Genomic DNA, 22,837 nt, shown 5'->3' on the forward strand with positions numbered 1-22,837 from the left:
ACTTTGACCAAGAGGAAGTCACTGACCCTTTAGAGTACTGTTTCTGGAGTGTGATGAAGATCAAATTCAGTTAATTATAAGGAGTTAGGACAAAAAGGCATATTCAGGAAGTGTAGCCAACAGGTGTAAACAACATATTTTGAGAGGCTTGGGAGGGCTAAGGAAGAGAGAAAACCACAGGATCTAGTGATAGCAGTTGTTTTCCTTTGTACACATGGAGCTCTGTTTAAAAGTTTTCTCTAGAAAGGGGGGAAGAATATATTCTAGAACCATACACAGCTCTATTCGGAAGCCAACAGCCAACCATATGGCCTTGTATCTCCAAGAAACTCAAAGGTAGGTGGAGTTAATTCCTTTTTTTCCTATTTAATAAAAAAATTCTAAAATAAACTAGCTTCCCAGGATTTTTCAAAAGAAAAAAAATAGCCTTGTGTATTTCATCAGAATTCTACATTTAAGGCACAACAAGATAGAGGTTAATTCCTTTTATCTGCAAGAAACTTAAGGTACTTTTGACTAGGATCTTGCTAATCTCTGTTAATATTATTAAGAGTTAGTTTATACTTTATCAATAAACATTGACTCATTATATCGGCTTTTTATATCCCTCACATCACTGAGAAATTGTTATAGGAAATATAAAGATGTTCATGACAGGCCCTTTGCCCTCCAGAGGAATCAACTCAATAGAGACAACAGAAAATGTATAAATAACATGTGTATAAACGACATTGACCAATTTAATAAAGAGCTACAGATATTAAGAGGAGAAAAGAGAAAGAGGTTACTTCTGGACTAGGAGAGCTGACTTTTCTTGGAGAAAAGATGAATTTAAGTTGGCTTTGAAGAAAGCATAAGAGTTTCCAAGGCAGGGCCCAAGAGGGGCTGAGGGGAGGCGCAGCTCCATTGCCATCCAGGCAAGGAGAATGAATGAACAAAACCATAATGAGGACAGTTATGAACAAGAGACCATACCTAACAACCTACAAAGACAGTTCAGCTATCAGCTATACCAAAATCGACTTCACTAAACTCAAGCCCTCTAGGTGGAAGATCCATACCCCTGGGCCTTTTGGTCTGATTCATCGTTATGTTTTCACTCATGCCACTGTTTCCTAACTTCAATATTTCAGCTCTGGGGTCTGTTATTTTCCCATTGTACTCAGACTGCAGAAAGAGGAAATAACTCATCCAGCAGTGGGGATTTCTTAGTAGGGTTTTGAAGAGAGATGCTGAGGGTGGCTGACTCTGCCAAAATGTTTCCTTTTTCTCTTGCTGTTTGTCAGATATTGCAGTTGAGCAACCCTGGTGTCATCAACATGCAATCTCATCTAATTTATCTTCCTTCACTCACTCAAACTCAGCCCTTTGCCTTTTTTTTTTCTCCTGGCTCATTTAGAGTTTCACAATCTCTTACCTCTAACTGCTGAGTAAGTTCAAAACACTGTGTATCTGGCATCAGATACCATAGTCTCCAAGAAAAAGGGCTCATAGTCACCAAGATGGCTGTGGCTACCTATTATGTCTTCATATTTTGCTTTGCCATTATTTCATTTTAAAATTTTATTTTAATTTGTCTCACAGATTCAGATCCAAACAATAAATTTTTGTGGCTGTCTTTTCCTCCAAGTCCCTCCCTTTTGAAATACAGATGGCTGAAATGAACATTCACAGAGTTCCTAGTGTCAGTCTCTCCAGAGACCCATAAAAATATTCCACACTAATAAACCATTAGTACAAGTACAGGCTATGGAATATGTGAGTCTAATGGGATCCTAAAATTGACTTTTAATCACACAGATAGAGGAAATTAACTGCATTTGTAGGTCAAAAGCTTTTACGGTGTCTTGGAGGCAGGGCCACCATGGTTACTTATTCCACCCAGCTAGCACAGACATTGGGTCTTTATATTTTATCCTGACTTTGTAAATCAACCTGACTTCCCTTGGATCAGCCAAGGAAACTTTCCTTTCTCCCCTAATCTCTCCTCTCTTCATCCATCTCAGTAGGAAGAAAAATGGTTTAGTTTTTGATAGAGGTTTCTAAAGCAGAATTCCAGATCTGCTTGTTAAATATGCACTGGTATGGTATACAGAGTTTGAGCCTAGTGAAGGATATGACTGTGAAGAATGGCTAAATAACGAAGGTAAAAGAAAACAAGGCAGTGTGTGGATGCTTCCAGCAGTCTAAAGTTTGTATAGACTCTGCCACTCCATGCCTGTGTCCGGACTCACAAATTTTGGGGCAACAAGTATTTTCAAAGTTTTCAGTTAAACTAGGAAGGACTAGAAATGCATTAAAAAGTTTCTAGGACTTGCCTCCACATCCCTGAACACAAGCTCTATTCTACCTATTATCTTCCCGCAAACCCTGAAAAGGTCAAATCCTGGGAAGTCACTTGTTGTCTCTGTCAACATACAAAGGAAGCACCTGCTGGAAGATGTTTCCTGCCTGCGGCCATCTTTGCTTCCAAGTTTGCTGCTTGTCCACAAAGCTTGCCATGGCACCTGAAGCTTAGTAAATACTCCATGAATCAACAAGTAAAAAGTGCTCAATGTTGGTGAAGTGTTCTCTTAACTGCTCACCTTACCAAAAATCAGCCTTGCTGTAACCACCAATCTCCAGTCTCTGAATTCTTGCCATATGCTTCCTTTTAGGCTCCCAAGTATTTCCACCATTTTGAGTTTTAGCCTGGATTTGGCCCACAGGCAGCAACTGGACTAGCAACTTTTATGGCTATTTTGAAATTAGACTACTTGGTTCTTCTTGGTTCTCACAGTCCCAGATTCCAGAGACTGTGATAGAAATCCATTATAACACGATGGTATAAAAGAGTAAAAATGTGGGGAGTTACTACATGTCATAGCCACCTTCCAAGGCAGCCTTAGTGACTCTGCCTCCCAGTCTCCACTCTCATTTGATCTCCTCTTCTGGAGGGTAGACTGGGCTTAGAGCTTGCTTCTGCCAAATTGAACACCGTAGAATAAGTGATAGTATATTACTTCCAAGATCTGGTTATAAATGACTGCTGATTCCATCTTGTAATCTCTCTCTCTCTCTCTCTCTCTCTCTCTCTCTCTCTCTCTCTCTGCTTTAAGGTAGGGGTGGGGAACCTTTTTTTGCCAAGGGCCATTTGGATATTTATAACAACATTCACAGGCCATACAAAAGTATCAACTTAAAAATTAGCCTGCTCTATATGGTCAAACATTTCATTAACTCACCCCTAATGCCTTGACAGGGTCAGACCAAATGATTTCACAGGCCGTAGACCGCCTGTGGGGCCAGATGTTCCCCACCCCTGATCTAAGGGAAGCCAGTTACCAAGTGGAGCAGCCCCAGGGAGAAGCCCGTGTGGCAAAGCATTGAGGCCTCTGAGCGGACAGCCAGTGAGGAACTGAGGTCTGCCGCCAGCCACCTGTGTGCGCTTGGAAGTGGATGCTCCAGCCCATCCAGCCTTGCGATGACTGCAGTGCTGGCCAACAACTTGACTGCAGCCTCATGAGAGACCCTGAGCCATAATCACTCAACTAAGGCAGCCCAGAGCTCTGACCCACAGAAACTATGAACTAGTAAATGTTTGTTGTTTTAAACTATCAGATGTTATGATTATTACATAGCAATAGATTACTAATACATTAAATTAGGGTCAGCAAATACTTTCTTAAAGGGCCAGATAGTAAATATTTGGGTATTTGCAAGCCATACAATGTCTATTGTACTCCTCAGTTCTGCAATTGTAGCCCCAAAGCAGTCAGAGACAATGAGTAACTGAAAGCATACGGCTCTACTCCTATATAATTTAATTTACAAAAACATTCATCCAGCTTATGGTCCATAATGTGCCAAGCTCTACACCAAACCAATGTATTTTCAGTCTTTATGATTTCTAATGTCTCATTGTTCTTCAGCTACATCCTATCGGGGGACAAGCATGTTAAATTCGGTCATTGAGTTTGTTGTGTAGTGTGAAGGGGACACCCTCCCCCATGATTAGATTTAATTACTATTAAAAAGTGAGGTTGGAGCTCTGAAAGAAGGAAAATAAGGTATAAGGAAAGTCCCTTCCAGAGTTGGAGAAGAAATAAAAATCCAGACCTTTTCCTCTTTTTCTAATGCCAGGAGAGTTTAGAAGAATAAAGAGAAGCTGGTGAGGAGATCAGATATCCGAACCTTAGCCAAACACTGACACAGAGCCTGGGTGAATGCTTTAGATACATCTAGATAGGCACAAGAGTCCTAAAAGCTTCAGAAGTGGTCACCCAATTCTGTGGGTAGTTGAAGGCTCAAAGCCTCTAGAGCAGTGGTTCTCAACCTTCCTAATGCCGCGACCCTTTAATACAGTTCCTCATGTTGTGGTGACCCCCTAACCATAAAATTATTTTTGTTGCTACTTCATAACTGTAATTTTGCTACTGTTATGAATCATAATGTAAATATCTGATATGCAGGATGTATTTTCATTGTTACGAATTGAACATAATTAAAGCATAGTGATTAATCACAAAAACAATATGTAATTATATATGTGTTTTCCGATGGTCTTAAGCGACCCCTGTAAAAGGGTCGTTTGACCCCCAAAGGGGTCGCGACCCACAGGTTGAGAACCGCTACTCTAGGAGAATCCCTGAGTCATTTGGACAAAAATGGCACATGATTGATAGCACAACATTGGTTAATGGAGCCTGAAATAAGGTTTATAGCCTCCCACAGATTAGGCACAGCCTTCAGAGGACACAGAAGTTCTCACATGGTCCCCACAGAAGTATTAAGAAGACCATTTAGTCAAAAGAGTCAGAGCTGCCTAAGGATGGGACCTCAATGACCAGAGGAAATGGCAGGGTCTAGAGAAGGCAGCAAGGGAAGAGAATCAATTTCCTCTCTGGAAAGGATACTCTTTGAATCATTAATATTTCTTTTCCCCAAAGCACCATTCTATAGGACATGCCCAAAGGTCGGGGGACCAGCTCTAATACCAGGACCTTCAGCAGAGGCCAACAAGCAAAGATGAGTGGAAACAGATTCATGCCCAGAAGCTTCTCACAGACTAGCCACCTCTCCCCCATTCCCGAGAAGATATGTGAGCTCCTCTACCTCATAGGCCAATGGGCCACCTGGGAAAGAACAGAGAAAGGGAGAGGAAATCTGGGAGAGCAAACATTAACCCAAAAGAGATTGAGCGACCTCAATACATAACTGTTTAAATCAGAAGAGGTTGAAGTACTTTTACTTGATAAGTTTCCACTGTTTTCCCTGCTAGACAGAGGATGGGGGCTCATGAGAAAGTTTATCTCACCTATCATACTAGTTTTCTGTTGCTACCACAACCAATTACCACAAACAGCACAAATTTGTTATCTTAAAGTTCTGTGGCTCAGAAATCCAACACGGGTTTACGGGGCTATAATCACGGTGGCAAAGGCTACTTCCTTTCGGAGGCTCTAAAAGAGAATCCCTTTCCTTTCATTTTCCAGCTTCTAGAAACAGCTTGTGTTCCTGAGCTCCTGGTCCCTTTCCCTTCCTCAGAGCCAGCAATGCAGCACCTCTCTGACCATGTATCCATGGTCCCATCTCTTTCTCACACCCAGGAGAAAAGTTCTCCACTTTTGAGGATTCGTGTGATTTAACTGGACCCACTGGCCATGTAAGGTAACATATGCATAGGTTACATCTGGGCGTTTGCAGGGGCAAGGATGCAATATTCTGTCTATACAACTATGGAAATAAGGAAATTATATTCAATTTCAATTTATACTGTCAGTAAATTTGGGGCCCTGATAATAAGAATACCCAATATTTAAGTATAATTTATATTCTGCACATCTTATAATTTATTAACCTTCAAAATACTTACCTTCTACATTACTGGCTAATTCCTTAAACTTTTCAACTAACCTTGAATTAAACTTTTTAAAGCATAAACTATGTCTATTGGAGGCAGCAACCTCACTCAAAAAATCACCAAGGGCTCTTGCAAACATTCACTTTACCAAAAGCACATTTCAGTGTAGAATTCCAAACAGCAGGGTATGAACCCTGTGTAAACAGCAAGAAATAGATAAGACTCTTCAGTGAAAGGGTTTTAAAAACTCCCTGAAGCACTGGTTTACTTCAATTAAAATCTAACAAACCAGCATACTCCGCCGTTAAATTAGGCAACCTAATTAATTATTGAATGGCACCAACCATGTAAATCATAGAGGAGACTCCTGCCAGAATAACACTTGGTGTCAAGAGTAACACTTGCTATAAATGATGTGCACTCTAAATGAACTAACAATATCATTCTTACAAATATTAAAGCATGAATATTGGTTGAGAGTTTTGTGTTAGCTCTGTTTTGAGTGCTTGTTTCTTGTTTGTGGGGCTTTTTGTTTTGTTTTGTTTGTTTTCAGATAAAGAATATTTAAATTAAAGCTATATTTGAGAACTATCATAGTTATTCTTTCCAGCCATCTTTCATTACTATAATTTTTAGCAAAGATTTTCAATAATCAATTATTGATTAAAAGAAAATACATCTAGGCTGTATATGACTGCCTTATCTCAAATACATTTTTAAATATACTATTTACCATAAGTTAGACCACTTCCACAAAAGGAAACAACATATCTGGCAATAAACAAATTTAGAAATTCCTTTGGAGAAATTAAGTGTTTGGGTTTTACAGTGGTGATGGTTGTCAGTGATGTCATAGACCATATACAGGGATAGAGTTGCATTTTTCTGAGATTTTTGTAGCCACTGAAAATAAGCTCATTTTCATTATAAAATAGTCAGCCTAATGAAATTGTATGAAGGCCTAGGTTTCATGTTTTCTTGAGGACTAAGAGGAATTCTCTTCAGTTTTTTTATAAAGTTTTCTTTGTAGGCAAACTTTTATTCATTCTACAGAAACTACATATCTACAGAAACTTCTCTCAGAAGAGCAAAAGTACTAAAACATTATACTTCTTAATTGTTACATACATTTCTGCAACTTTTCATCTTCTCTTTTGCTCGGTCACCTGAGGACAGACAGTTAACAACACTATCAGGTCATTTGAAAAAACCCAGCCACCTATGATCAATGAGGCAGCATTGTGTGGGTACTTATCTATCCTATCTAATAATAGAGAAACATGGTAATTAGCCGTACCTCCGCTACCCTTCCCATTGGCTAATCAGGGCAATATGCAAATTAACTGCCAACCAAGATGGCGGCCGGCAGCCAGGCAGCTTGAAGCGAACAGGAGGCTTGCTTGCTTCAGTGACGGAGGAAGTCAACATTCCCCGCCTGCCTTGCCGGCCTCTGAGCTTGCAGTTTGAAACATTGTTGCAAATATAGAAGCTAAACAAAACCCCAGAAACCTGCTTTCAGCCAGCTGGGCTTCAGCCAGTAGGACTGCAACATTGTTTCAATTATAGAACAAACGCAGATCCCTGCTTTCAGCCAGCCAGATCTCAGAGCTGGAGTGAGCAGGACCGCAACAGTGTTACAATTATAGAACCCAAACAAACCAGATACCTGCTTTCAGCAGCCGAGGCCTAAGAGCTGGAGCCAAGCCTCAGAGCTAAAGCTGGCCCAGAATTAAAAAAAAAAAAGAAAAAAAGGACAGGTTGGGAGCTTCAGTCACCCGCCAGCCTGAAAACGGCCCTCAGCCCCTCACCCAGACTGGCCAGGCACCCCAGTGGGGACCCCCACCCTGAAGGGGGTGTGACCAGCTGCAAACAGCCATCATCCCCTCATCCAGGCTGGCCAGGCACCCCAGTGGGGACCCCCACCCTGATCCAGAACACCCTTCAGGGCAAACCAGCTGGCCTCCACCCGTGCACCAGGCCTCTATCCTATATAGTAAAAGGGTAATATGCCTCCCAGCACCAGGATCAGCGGAGCAGCAAGGCCTCCCAGCACCAGGATCAGTGTGACACAGGGCAGCAACCAAACCCCCTGATCACCCTGCGGCTCTGTGTGTGACAGGGGGCCGGGCCACAACCTCCCTATCCGCCCTGCTCTGTTCGTGACAGGGGAAGGCGCCCCAACCCCCTGATCAGCCCTGCTCTGTGCCTGATAGGGGGTAGCTCCCCAACCCCCGATCGCCCTGCGGCTCTATATGTGACAGGGTGCAGCGCCCCAACCGCCCCCCCCCCACCACCACGGGCCCTGCTCTGTGTGTGATGGGGTAGAGCCATAACCTCCCCATCGGCCCTGCCCTGAGTGTCATAGTGGTGGCGCCCCACCCCCCTGATCGGCCCTGCTCTGTTGGTGATAGAGGGCGGCGCCCCAACCCCCTGATCCGCCCTGCTCTGTGTGTAACAGGGGGCGGTGTCCCAACTCCTCTATAGGCCCTACTCTGTGAGTGACAGGGAGGAGCTCCTCAGCCCCCTGATCGGCCCTGCTCTGTGCATGACAGGGGGGAGCTCCCAACCCCCTGATGGGCCCTGCTCTGTGCGTGACAGGGGGGAGCTCCTCAACCCCCTGATTGGCCCTGCTCTGTGCATGACAGGGGGGAGCTCCCCAACCCCCTGACCGACCCTTCTCTGTGCGTGACAGGGTACGGAGCCCCAACCCCCCTGATGGGCCCTGCTCTGTGCGTGACAGGGGGCAGCGCCCCAACCCCCTGATAGGCCCTGCTCTGTGCGTGACAGGGGGGAGCTCCCCAACCCCCTGATGGGCCCTGCTCTCTGCGTGATGGGGGGGAGCTCCCCAACCCCCTGATCGGCCCTGCTCTGTGCGTGACAGGTGGTGGCACTGCAACCTCCCTATCGACCCTGCCTTGAGTGTGACAGGGGGCGATGCCCCAACCCCCCAATCGGCCCTACCCTGAGCATGACTAGGGGTGGCATCGCAACCTCCCGATCCGCCCTGCTCTGTGCATGACGGGGCAGCGCCCCAACTCCCCAATCGGCCCTGCTCTGAGCCCGACCAGCGGCTGCACCTAGGGATTGGGCCTGCCCTCTGCCACCCAGGAGCAGGCCTAAGCCAGCAGGTCGTTATCTCCCGAGGGGTCCCAGACTGCGAGAGGGCACAAGCCGGGCTGAGGGACCCCCCCTCCCCCCCAAGTGCACAAATTTTTGTGCACCAGGCCTCTAGTATATATATAAAAACTTAAGCAACCATCGCAACCAAATGGACAACCGAACAGGCTGCGTGGGGCAACCAGGCCGGCAGGGGGTTAGTGAGGGGCGACCAAACGACCAAGCAGTAGGCTGTGTGGGGTGATCAGGCTGGCAGGAGGGGGCAGTGGGGGCAACCAGGCCACCAGGAGAAGGCAGTGAGGGTGACCAGGTTGGCGGGGGGGCAGTAAGGGGCAACCAGGCCGGTGGGGGGCAGTTGGGGGCGACTAGGACAGCGGGGGGGGAGTTGGGGGTCACCAGGCCAGCCAAGGGGGCAGTTAAGGGCGATCATGTGGGCAGGCAGGTGAGCAGTTAGGAGCCAGTGGTCTCGGATTGTGAAAGGGATGTCCAACTGCCAGTTTAGGCCTGATTCCCAGGATCGGGCCTAAACTGGCAGTCGGACATCCCTTGAGGGGTCCTGGATTGGAGAGGGTACAGGCTGGGCTGAGGGGAACCCCCCCGCATGAATTTTGTGCACCAGGCCTCTAGTTGTACATAAGACACCTGTAAGCAGCTAAACCAAACATGGACACAATAAAAGAGGAAGGTTATAAAGGAACATAAGGAATGTAAAATTAAATGTGCAAATGTCAAGGAAGGAAAGATGGTTCAACTGGGTCAGTAAAGAAAAGTTAAATGTAAGGATGTGGTGTTTGGGCTGAGTTATGAACAGTTGGGAGGCTACAATGATTGAGGGGAAGGGTTACAGTCATCAGGAACAGCAATATGAACTCCTAATTTTGCAGAGAATCAGAAACAACACACAGGTCCCTATCCTTAGCAAAATGTAACAGACACAGATCTTAATGGCCATGTGGAATAGTGGAAAGAGCACAGGTTTAGACATAAAAAGGCATCAGGACTAAGAAGTAAGGTCCAGTCACTATGTGGTCACTTATAATTTTACTAGAGGCCTGGTGCATGAAATTCATGCTTAGGTACAGTCCCTAGGCCTGGCTTGTGATCAGGGCCATCTTCCCCAGCTGCCCTCAGCCAGCCCCGCTCCCTGCTGCCACCCACCCCCATTTCCCCATTCGCCATTAGGTGATCTGTGCCTGATGGCCGGGAGAAGGGACCAAGAGGTCAGCTGTTCCTGCCCACTCACCGGCCCCGCCCCCGCAGCGGGTGGCCATCAGGCAATCAGAGCTTGCTGGACAGGGAAAGGGACCAAGAGGTGGTCAGTGTGCCTCATAGTGACTGGTCCAGTGGTCGTTCTGCCGTTAGGGTCAATTTGCATATTACCCTTTTATTATATAGGATTACCTTTCTAAGCCTCAGTTTAACACTCTGTAAGCATCAAGAGTAATAAAAAGTTGGCAATGTTGTTGTATTTGTAAGCAAAAAGCATAGCTCCTAGTGCAATGTTATATTTGAAATAAATGTTAGTTATCTACATTAATAAAAGAGAAAGATGCAAATTGACCATACCTTCACGATGCCCACCAGCCAATCAGGAGTGAGTATGCAAATTAACCCAATAAAGATGGCTGGTTAATTTGCATACTCAGGTGCTGAGCGGCTGGGGGCGGGGCGGGGCGGGACATAGGCGTTCTGCACCGCCCCAGTCGCTCTGGGCCTCTGGGCAGTGTGGGAAGGCAGAAAAGCAGCTCCGGTCCTGAACTAAGGCAGAAAGGCAGCTCCGGCCAGAGCGAAGGCAGTGCCGGCAGCCAGGGGAAGGAAGGCCCATTCTTGCACAAATCTTCATGCATCCCATTCTTGCACAAATCTTCATGCATCAGGCCTCTAGTTTTATTACAAAGTTTCTCCATAGCAAAGGCCTAAGTACTTCCTTACTCTGCATCTAACTTCTAAATTCTCTTTCTAAAATTAACTCTGGGATCTTGAGACTAGAATAATAGAAATCTCACATGATATTTTTCCAGGAGCAAGATACTGAAAAACTGCTAAATATAGATTCTGAAAAGAAAAGAAAATTGGAAAAGTATGGACATATAGGAAAATTATGGCTATAAAATTTCAAAATCACATTGAAAAATGCCAAATGCTGGAATTTCCTATAAAGCTTAATTATATTTATTTCAAGAAGAAATAGTTTGGAAAGCTGGGTTTGAGAAGTTCCTCACATTTTGGCCTAACTAGTTCCAATTATGCTGGAACTTCATTATCAGTCCTGACACTGGAAATGTATCATTATCTAAACAATCATTTCCATTTCACAGAAATCTCAGGACTATTTTGCTAACAATTGAGCCATAACAGTGCTGTTCCCATGGTTACCAAGAGTTCTAATTTCAGTTCCTCAATAAGCATTTTAACATGTAAGATTGTACAATGCTTCAGAATAGGCCACTCTTAGTTCCACATGCTCTTTCTATTATTTCTCCCCAAGTTTCTCACACCCGGTCCCTATTTAAGCTTCCTGTTTTGTTCTTTTTTTTTTTTTTTTTTTACTAAAGTTTGTGTGCCCAACCTATATAGTCCTTGTGTTTATAGCCAATAAATTCAAGGTATTGGAGCAAAGTTTAGAGACAGGACTTGAGCAAAGATTAAAAGAATCAAGTCCTCATCACTCCCCATGGCCCTATATTTAGCCCTATAACCATAGCAGTCAGGGAAAGAGCAGCATGAATCCTAACTCTGGGATTCTCAGCAATTCTGTAATTCCATTTTATCTCAGTTTGAATTTCTCAACAACAAAGGAATTTGGTGCTCAAAGCTCTGGGAGATGCTGTCTCTAGAGATTTGGGTCTTAACCAGAGTCCATAGAATGAGCTTCACAGGTTCTCATCTCGTAAAATTATGACAAAATAGATAAACATTTGAATAATAATTTAAAAAATATTTGTACTAAACTAACAGACTTAGTGTCATTGTGTTATTTAAAATCTCTCCCACAACTGGAACTGAAAATAAAGCAGAGACTTCTGTTTAAACATGATACTTTGAACATATGTTTTTGTCTTCATTCCTTCCCCATATTTCATTAAAATGACACAAGAGATATGAAAAAAGGAATGAGGACAGAGAAGAAAATGACAGCATCAAAAATTTGGAGCCTATAAACCAACAAATGAGGATGACTGATTAAAATGGGAGAAAGTTAAAAATACACCAACAATATAGTAAGATTAGGAATAAGCTTATTTATGTCAAAGAACCCTTGAACGTTCCAAAATGAAAGATCTTTTACCTCTAAAGAGAGGTAAAGCCCTGCCAGGGTGGCTCAGTTGGTTGAGCATCATCCTGTGCACCAAAAGGTCGCAAGTTGGATTCCCCAGTTCAGGGCACATGCCCAGGTTGCAGGTTCAATCTCAGCTGGGGTGCATGCAGGAGGCAACTGATCAGTGTTTCTCTCTCACATTGATGTCTCTCTCTCTCTCTCTCTGCCCCTCTTCCTTCCCCTTCCTCTCTTTCTAAAATAACTAAAACAGTGGCATCACACCCTCGCGCAACGCCTTCACATGATGTCATCACAAGATGGCCGCCACAAGATGGCCACCCTCATGTCACCACAAGATGGCCATCACAAGATGGGAGCAACCAGGCCTGCAGGGAGGGCAGTTGGGGGTGACCAGGCCTGCAGGGAAGGGCAGTTAGGGGTGACCAGGCCAGCAAGGGAGGGAAGTTGGGGGGGACCAGGCCTGCAGGGGAGGGCAGTTAGGGGTGAAATCAGGCCTGCAGGGTAGGGCAGTTGGGGGTGAAATCAGGCCTGCAGGGTAGGGCAGTTGGGGGTGATCAGGCTGGGAGGGGAGGGCAGTTGGGGGCTATCGGGCTGGCAAGAAAGCAGTTAGGCATCAATTAGGCCAGCAGGGGAGTGGTTAGGGGGCAATCAGGCAGGCAGGCAGGCGAGCCGTTAGGAACGAGCAGTCCGATTGTGAGAGGGATGTCCGATCCCTGTGGGTCCCAGATTGGAGAGGGTGCAGGCCCGGCTGAGGGACATGCCCCCCCCCCCCCGCGCCATGCATGAAGTTCGTGTACTGGGCCTCTAGTATTTTATAAAAGAGAGGTAAAGATATGACTGAAATAGATACATATTTGAAAACCACTTCTATATTAAAAGCCAAAAGATTTAGACCCACTCCTTGCCTAGATTCACCTCTCCCATTCACATACTCAGCCAGAGAACTTTCCCTTCTATATTTGAATACTACCCAGCAAAAAAACTACTCTTTGGCGGGATTGAAGCTTTCAGTTCTATATCCCACATATGAGTGTAATCATCTGGCTCTTGACATTTTCCACCTGACTTATTTCACTTAGCATAATGTTCTCAAGATCTGTCCATGTTGTTGCAAGTGGAAATATTTAATATTTTCTTATGGCTGAGCAGTATTCCAATGTGTATATGTACCACATTCTCTTTATCCAATAAATATAGGGGTACATATATCTCTACAAATAAATGTTTTCAAAATTTTGGATAGGTACCCAAAAGAGGAATTGCTGGGTCATATGATAATTCTATCCTAATCTTTTGTGGAATCTCTGTACTGCTTCAAGCTTTTTTAAATCAAAAGATTTCACATGAAAATCTAGACTATCAGACTTCTCTTAAAATACTAGCATATGTTGCATTACTGGGTCTACATTAATGCAGGCAACATTCAGTATACAATCGCCAGGTTACCAAAGGAACGTGTCAGTCTCTTTAATGCATGCCTCTCTGGTCTCTATAGTTTTTGAAGTTTCAACACCTCCTATATACATAGCACTAAAGATTCTATTATGATTGCAAAATAATAACAATATTATAAATATTTCTTAACGATATTGTCAGTTACCTTGACAATATAAAAATTGCCCATGACTGAAGGTAGACATTGAAGGGTGAGGTGAAATGAAAGCAAAAGTACAAATGCTAATACCTTCATCTTTTCAAATTTGAAAATCATGAATTGATAGAATAAGGTATAAATGTTAAAATACATTATTTAAATTTATAAAAGTCACAAGGGGAAAAAATAAAATAATAATTTAACTCTTGGAATGAGGAAAGGAGAAGTGAGATTGATTTAAGTGTCCTAGCAGATTGGGCAATTGATGTCAAAATTTGGTAAACCAAAAGCTAGCCATGTAATGATTTTAATTGTTAATATTCTACCAACCCCTAAACAATTAAAATAGGCTAGTTTAAGAGTTTACAATAACTCTCCAGGATTGAACTATGTATGTATGGTGGGGTATAGCAGGGATTATTGTTTCTTTTAATAAGAAGCCATTTTTTTCTCCCACCAATTGTTTGGAGTCAGAAGTGAAGATGCCATAAGATTTTTAAAAAATATTTTTTTATTGACTTTAGAGAGGAAGGGATGAGGGAGAGAGATATAGAACATCAGTGGTGAGAGAAAATCATTGATCAGCTACCTCCTGCATGCCCTGCACTGGGGATTGAGCCTACAACCCAGGCATGTGGCCTGACCGGAAATCGAAGCATGAACTCCTCGTTCATGGATTAATACTCAACTGTTGAGCCACACCAGCCCAGCTGATGCCATAAGATTTTTTAAATCAAATAGTTAATATGTTTCTTTTTTTCTTTAATATGTAAGTTTTTAAAGTTTTTGATATGAACATATAATACTTTGACACTGGGTGAAACACAGTTATGTTAAAGTACATATACAAAAATACACAGAACAGTTAGAGATTTTAGAAAAAATACAGTTACAACAATTAAAATAATGCAGTTATGCATAACTGACACAATAGTCAGCATACAAATCAATGAAACAAAGAACACTAGCATACATAGAAAACAAAAATTTTCAATATAATTTTTTGTGTAATTTCAGTTTTAACTAAGAGTACAATGCAATTCAGTTAGAGCAATTCCAGTGACCACCACAACTACACGTGCTAAAGGATTTCCAAAGGTTGTGGTCCCAAACCAGTTCACCCATCATTACTATGGAAAAGGTTGAGATCAGCGAGGGAGAATTTGGAGAGGAGTTATAAAGTTGTTCTCGTGCTATGGCATTAGTTCTGGTAAGCATGAGTGTGTCCTTTTCCTATTATATGGTGATGCATATTTTGTTAAATAAGCATATTTTTATATTAGACACCTGTTTATAGTAGAAACTGAAGTGGATTTTTAAAGCCTAGTCCAGTGTTATACCAAAGATCCAAACTTTTATTCAAAATAAATGTTTGCTTCCTTTTCCCAGCGTGGCCCTGAAAAAGGCTGTGGAACCTGAGAGGAGACCGGGGCCTGATCAGGTTCTTCTCTCTCCTCACTCACCCTCATCCACTATTTTTTACCTAATATCTTTGACCTGCTCCAGGATCAGGCTTAGCAAAAAGATTTAAGAGAAAAAGTCACAGTCTTAGGTGGCTTGGAACCTCTCCTGAAAATTTTTTTAAAGAAAAGGTTGGCTAGAATGACCTGTTTGGTGATAGAACAAGAGAAGCACTGGGGCAGGGCACAAATGTGGGCCCTGTGAGGGGGACATGGCCACCAGCATCCTGAATAGACCCCACACTTAAAGGATGCCTAGTGAGTGCAGCACCCAGCAGGGTGGTGACCTGCAGGAAGCTGCAGCCCTAAGGGGATGTCAAAAGCAGCCAGCTGAAGGGCCGTGTCTAAATCAACAGAAACAGAATTGATTTTCCCAGCAATAAGTTCCCTGAAGAAACCAATAAAAGTGACCCACAAGAAAAATATTTTATAGGTAACATTTTTCTTAGCATTTTGTGTGTCAACCACTGTTCTGAACATGTTACATATATGCATTAATTTAGTCTTCATAACAACCCAACCTGGTAGAGTCTATTATTACTCCCACATTAAAGATTATAAAACTAAAGCACAGAAGGGTTAAATAACATGGCCCAGGACACTCAGATAGCAATGAGGTAGAGCTGTGATTTGAACCCAGGGACTCCAGCTCCAAGGTCTTGGTTTTTATTGACTACACTTAAAATATCCTCTTAAAAAAAATAGACATTGTTTATCAACCACACAAAGGCCTCAATGTCTGGATACAACTATCCCAGCCATCAAAATTCTTGTGAAGTTCCACTTACTTTCTATACATTTCTCACACAATGAAAGCAGAGCTAGAATAGCCTGCTAGAGAATGAAAGTGGCCCAGTTACCCAATCACCCCCAGCTAACAGGCAACCAACTGCCACATGCGAGCAAGTTTAACAGAGACTAGGACAACCATTCAGATTAAATCACTGGCCCACAAATGCATGAGTTAAGTAAATGGTTACCGTTGTAAGCCACTGAGATTTTGGATAATTCATAGCAATAGATAATTGATACTCTCTTAAGTCATTATTTCCTTCTGTAGTCATCACAGAAATAATCAAAGAACGTGGTTAATGAGTGGGAGTGATGGTAGAGAGGAGCTGTCCGGAGAGTTGCCACCAGTGGTACCTAGAAGCCAAGGATCTGACTACATCGTAGATACAGAATCCACAGGCTGGTTGACGAGCCTCGTGGGAAGGAAAGGCCACCCCAAGGAAGGAAGCTGCATGCTCTATTGTGGGTTTTAGATTGGATCATCCATTAGAGTATTTAGCCTGTGCTTTTATCCAGACTTAACAGATGGCCAGTTAAATAATCAGTCTCCCATTCAATGCTTATAGGCAAAAATTTAAATTGCATTTTAAATATCAAACAGTCTGGCAAAATATGCCTTAGATCAGTGATGGCGAACCTTTTGAGCTCGGCGTGTCAGCATTTTGAAAAACCCTAACTTAACTCTGGTGCTGTGTCACATATAGAAAATTTTTGATATTTGCAACCATAGTAAAACAAAGATGTATATTTTTGATATTTATGTTATATATTTAAATGTCATTTAACAAAGAAAAATCAACCAAAAAAAAATGAGTTCGTGTGTGTCATAGGTTCACCATCACTGCCTTAGATGGTGCTCATGGAGCATTAAGTAAATTGGTACAAATAATCTATTTCTCCCACTTTAAAGATTATAAAACTAAAACACAGAAGGGTTAAATAACATGGGAACAATGTGGTGATATATCATAAACCACAAATAGAATTACAGTGATTGACCTAGAAATCCCAATTTTGTTAATTTATTCTAAGACAGAACATTTAAAGGCATTTTAATTTTTAACTCTCTACTACACACTGCAGTATCTGGATAGCCATACACGTTTAGTCTATTGCCAGAAAGAGAACATTCTCATTCTCTGTTAGCTGATCATGAACCTACCTGTAGTGAGAGTACAGGGCAACCTCTAATATCAACTTTTTATATTGCATCGTCCTTCAGTCAATAGTCAGCTTCTAATGAATGAGTGGGAGCCCCATTCCTCCCAATCTGCCTCCTTCTTTCTTTTTTTCACCCTTAAACCACCCTGCAAACCCTCCACATACATCCCACAGTTCCTACTCCAATCAGTTGGCACTCTAGGAATTCAAGGCCATGCAGCCCTCTGTCTCAAGCTCCATCCTGGGAGAAAAGAAGCAAAACCATGTGTAGTCTTCTAAAGAAACAGGCATAGGACTTCATAGTAAAGCATCTACAAGTAATCCAAACTGACTCCATGCAAATATAGTTATTCCACATGACATAATGATGATTTATAAAAAGATATCTTTCCCATTATAGGTAAGCACAAAGAGGGTGACGAATACATATAACTGAATTTTTTTTTGCAATATTGTTGATAATAAAATTTTGTGAACAACTTAATTCCTCAACCATAAGGGAAATTTAAATAAATTCTAAATGCTAATTACTATTCCCTACTAGGTTTCCACATGGCTGGCTCTTTCTCAATGCTCTTCAAAAAGACCTTCAGGGATTACTACCTACCACCGTCCTCCAACAGTTTCTCATTATCTTGTATTTTTATGTTTTATTTTTATTATAGCTATTTCCCCACTTAACTACATATTTTTGGAATTTATCTCTATGTTTATTGTCTGTCTTTGCCAATCAGGATGTAGCCTCCATGAGATCAAGGACCCTATATATTCTGTTAACTATCATATCTCCTGTATGGACAGAACGTGGCATATAATAGGTTCTCAATAAATATTTTTTTTGAAAAATCAATAAATTTCAAGTATTAAAATTATAAATACAAAAATGTATAGTTTGATGGAAAATATCTTGCTTAAACATAAACAACATAAACTATGATTTTAACAGTGTTAAAACATTTTGCATATGAGTTAAAGGAACAATTACAAGAGCTTAATTTACCAAGGCAGAATAATTATGAATAGTATTTTCTTACTTGTATTATTAGTTACATTAATGCCATTAAAAGTGTTTATGAATTTTTAATCATCCAGCCTAATCTTGCTCAGATGTACTTAATAACATGAAAGGATATCTTGGCTTTCCTGGTGGAAAACATTAGTGCACTGTGATATAAACCTAACTCTTTGAAATGCTTAGAGACTAATTTATATATAAGCCTTAAACTTACATCCTTAGCAATTACACAATGAATCTCTTTTAAGGTTAACATTTTTCTGAAATGTAAATCGGAAGGTCTAAATTAGTCATAGAAGAGGTTTTGAGCTTATGCATTGAGGAAATGTAAGTATCATCTTGCTCACATGTCTTCAAGCTTTTCCATAGGAAGTAATCACCGTTCACAAAAGATTTGTTTCTGCATAATTGTCCTTACCATGCCAATCAGGAGAATGATGCAGCAGCACCATTCCTTAAAAATTCAAGCTCAAGGCTGCACGGTGTATGTACCTCCATTATGACAATTACCTTGTAGCTTTGTCATTACTTGTTTACACGTCTGTCTCCCCCATCAGACTAAAAGCTGCTTGAAGGCAGGAGAATAGATATTCATAAATTATTTATTGAATTTTAAAAATTTAATAGATTATGCCTGAGATCAAATTACATTAGATATGGAAAGTTTACAGAAAATTGGATTTTCAGATATAAAAATACTAGGGGCTCAATGCACGAATTTGTGCACCTTGAAAGGAACTGTGGGCCATGAGGCTACAGTGGGCACAGGGGTGGGGGGTGGGGGGTCTCACCCTCCTCCGTGCCCCCGTCTGGCCCCTCCCGCCACAGATCCTGGACCCCTGTCTGCCGGCAGCCCTGCTCCCACGCGCTGATGGTGCCAGTCCCGCTTGCACCCACTGACGGCGTGAAGTGATTGGGGCCAGTGCCAGAAGCGGGTGCGAGCGGCGGCTGCTGCCCTGATCACCCCTCAGGAGCAGGGGGAGGTGAAGAAGCCCTCAGGGGTGATAGGGGCTGGCAGCTGCCACTCACACCCACTGATAGTGCTGAGCAATCGAGGCAGGTGCCGGGCACCGGCAGCAGGTGCAAGTGGTGGCTCCGGTGCCGGCAGCAGGTGTGAGCACTCAGCAGGACCACAGTGTGTGGGAGCAAAGAATTTTCAGTAACCACCAGAGGCTCACCCTGATGAAGCGACCGGCACCTTGCCTTGGTCTGGCACCCCCTCACCTGCTCCACCATCCCAGCACAGCCGATGCCTGCCATGTTCCACGCTGCTATCTGCTGCCGACGCCCATCATGTTCCATACGTGCCTCCTGGTGGTCAGTGCACATTATAGCAACCGGTTGTTTGGTTGTTTGGTTGTTCTGCTGTTCGGTCTATTTGCATATTAGGTTTTATATATATAGGTATCATCTACTTACTCTATGTACTTAGTAGTAATTCTCAAGAATTTGAGTCAGTTTACTATTTAGAAAATCACAAAAGATAATAGTAGATTATAACTCAAAAAATTTTAAGCCAGGGAAGATTTAATTTGAACGTATAGTCAAAGCAGGGACAATTATATCGTTAAAAAAAATTTTTTTTAAAGGAAATCTCACCTGTACAGAAAGTAAATGGCAATACTGTTGCTATAGTTGAAGCTCAGATTTGGTGTGGATATTTCTGGTAGCAAAAGCAAAAAAAAAAAAAAGGAAACAGTCATTTATGGCTTTTATTGTCATAAAAATCAATTAGGCAGGGGAAGAAACAAATCATTATTTAGATCTTAACTCTGAAGGAAATACTTTAGAAAAATATGATTAATCATATGAGACCTATTCCTGTGAAGCATCCCCCAAGCAAATATAATAAAGAATTTCATAGATTGTTTCTCAATTTCTTCCTCCATGAAAGCCCAAAGCTAAACACACCCCACAAGGTAACTCTTGCAAAGGCAATTCATTGACAATTAACACCACAACAACATGGTCCAAGGATATACTTCTCTGTCCTTTAAGCCAGAAGTGAGAAAACTATGAACCCAGTTCAAATCCAACTCATTGCTTATGCTTATAAATAAAGTTTTATTGGGACCCAGCCATAGCCTTTCACTTAGTGTCTATGGCTGCTTTTGATGAAAGTCAGTTGTTGATTTGAGTTGGATTCATACACTAGGCAGAACCATATGAAATTGGTTCCTTTTTAAACTAAAAAATATCAACTTTCTATGGATTCAGTCCAACACTTTAGAAAAAATAAGATTGAACTTTTGTTATGAAAAATCAAAGCACTAAACAAGTCTTTTACTTGGATGGGTAATAACCCTCATATATAGTAGTGGGACAGGAAATATTGTTAATCAAAGCCAGGATATTTCTGAAGAAGGAATTTTAATCTCCCAAAAACATAAAACCAGACCTAACAATATTTTAGTTTTAGAATATTACCATTCCAGTGAAAGAAGGCAAAAATGCCAACCATTCAATTAAAAGCCCAATTTAATGGCAAACTCAGTAATGACAGCTACCCATTTCAACATGATGATTTCTATCAAATAACTGCTTGGATTTACAATATATGCACTAGTCACACAAAAGGCACATGGTAGCCCTAGCCAGGTGCTCAGTGGTTAGAGCATCGACTCACAGACTGAAGGGCCCCGGGTTCAATTACGGTCAAGGACAGGTACGTTGGTTGCAGACTCGATCCCTGGCTCCAGTCAAGGCGAGTGTGGGAGGCAGCCAATTCTATGTGTCTCTCTCACATTGGTATTTCTCTCTTTCTGTCTCTCCCCCTACCTCCCACTCTATCTAAAAACCAATGGAAAAAATATCCTTGTGTGGGGATTAACAAAACAAACCCAAAAAAATGACACCATTGAACCCATGAAATTATACCAGTGTTGGAGGCATCGTGGATATTCATTACACACCAGTTTAATTAATAGTACATAAAATTGTTATATGACACAAACAAAAATGTGCATAGGTCCATCTATGCACTGAAAATGGTGCAGTTGGAAGCATCAGCAGAACACTTCACACTAAGTAAATTATCAATAATAAATATTTATATGAGAATAAGTTCATATATTTCTTAAATGCATAATCAGCATGTTAATTTTCTAGTAGGTGCACACTGTGCTAGTGGCTGTAGAAAAATACATAATTATCTTCCTTTAAGCAAGGAACTTTAAATCTAGCTGATGAAACACATATTAAAAAGACAGAGTGGGAATCCACAAGACAAGTCCAAAAAAGGTGCTAAATGAGTAAAGTTGGCAATAAGTAAATCATTACCATATTATATTGAATTTATTCTCCACGAAAATAAAACAGGAAAGAGGTCAAGAGGTCCAGAGTCCAGTCTTGACTGTGACGTTTCTTAGCCAGAATGTCAATTGTTTTATTTCACAGTGTTAACCTTGTTTATTTGGTTAGATTGCACACTCTTCCGTAACTGAGAAACCTGAAATAATTATTAAACCACCACTGACAACTAGCAGAATTCTTTTGAGCCCTGTGTCTTTATGGAAGAGCTTCTGTGGAAAGTGTTTAACAGATATTGGACTCAATTTGCATTTTAAGGGTTTTGGAAACACTTGAAATATCTAAATATTTAAAACACACCAAGGAGTTATACGCCAGATGTTAGCACATTGGAAGCCACCAAAGCATTAACCTGTGTTTATAGTGACTCATTTTTGAATGAGCCTCAGAATAAAATCTTCTCCTACCAGCTTTAGGGATCTGCTAAAAACCTCCCATTTGCAATTAATTTTCTGTGTAAATCAGGATTTTTTAGAGCGTGCAAACACATAAAAATACCAAAATAAATGAGATGCTAAGTACTACATGAAATCACAAGTGTCACGCAGTAGCTCTGCTTCCAAGTTTTTATATTAATAAAAACAACACCATTAGTTTCATTTATTTACTATTCTCTAAATGGAAAAATGTGGAGTTTTTAATTATAAAATTACTTTTACTAATAAAATACCATCTGCTTTATATCATAGAGTTTCATTTAAGCTTTTATTTGAAAGGAGTTATTTCTGTTTAAAAAATAATCAACTAGAAGAGATGATCTGAAAAGTCTTCCCAATCAAATAGTGTATAATTCTTTGAACAAAACTCTATTTTACAACAGAATATAAAATAATTACGTTGTGTCCTAAGATTTATCCTATCACACACTATACACATCATATATAAGGCACCTGCCCGAACTGCTTGCTAGTTGTAAAATATTTGCTCTTCCCATTTGCTTTTGCACAACACCTGCAATTTAATCAGGATGTTTTTGGGTGTGCCCACACTTCCCTGTCAACATTACAATTTTGGGCAAATGCCAACCTGTAAGAGATTTTCATCTTGAGACTGTTTCCCTTCTTGCAACATCGGTTGTACTGTTGCCAAAAACATCAACCTCCTAAGGGAACATCACCTTTCACTCACTCCCATCCATTTCTAAACTCAAATAATAAACACTTCGCTCCTACATCTGAATCAAGCAGCTGTTTCTGTCCTTTTCCTTAGTAACTCACCTAATGCAACCTCACCAAACTCCTGGGTCCATTTTTTTCCGTGTGTTCTC

General features: G+C 41.6%; 1 long non-coding RNA gene across 1 annotated transcript; it reads left to right on the plus strand.

Moving 5' to 3' along the window:
• Positions 1-263: 263 nt before the first annotated feature.
• LOC111824949 lies at positions 264-17,833 on the plus strand. The gene is made up of 3 exons (XR_002828031.1): positions 264-336; positions 5,589-5,649; positions 17,791-17,833. It is a non-coding gene; the product is annotated as an uncharacterized LOC111824949 (long non-coding RNA).
• The last annotated feature ends 5,004 nt before the right edge of the window (positions 17,834-22,837 follow it).

The sequence above is a fragment of the Myotis lucifugus genome, unplaced genomic scaffold (assembly GCF_000147115.1).
Source record: "Myotis lucifugus unplaced genomic scaffold, Myoluc2.0 scaffold_9, whole genome shotgun sequence".
In the NCBI taxonomy this organism is placed as follows: domain Eukaryota; kingdom Metazoa; phylum Chordata; class Mammalia; order Chiroptera; family Vespertilionidae; genus Myotis; species Myotis lucifugus.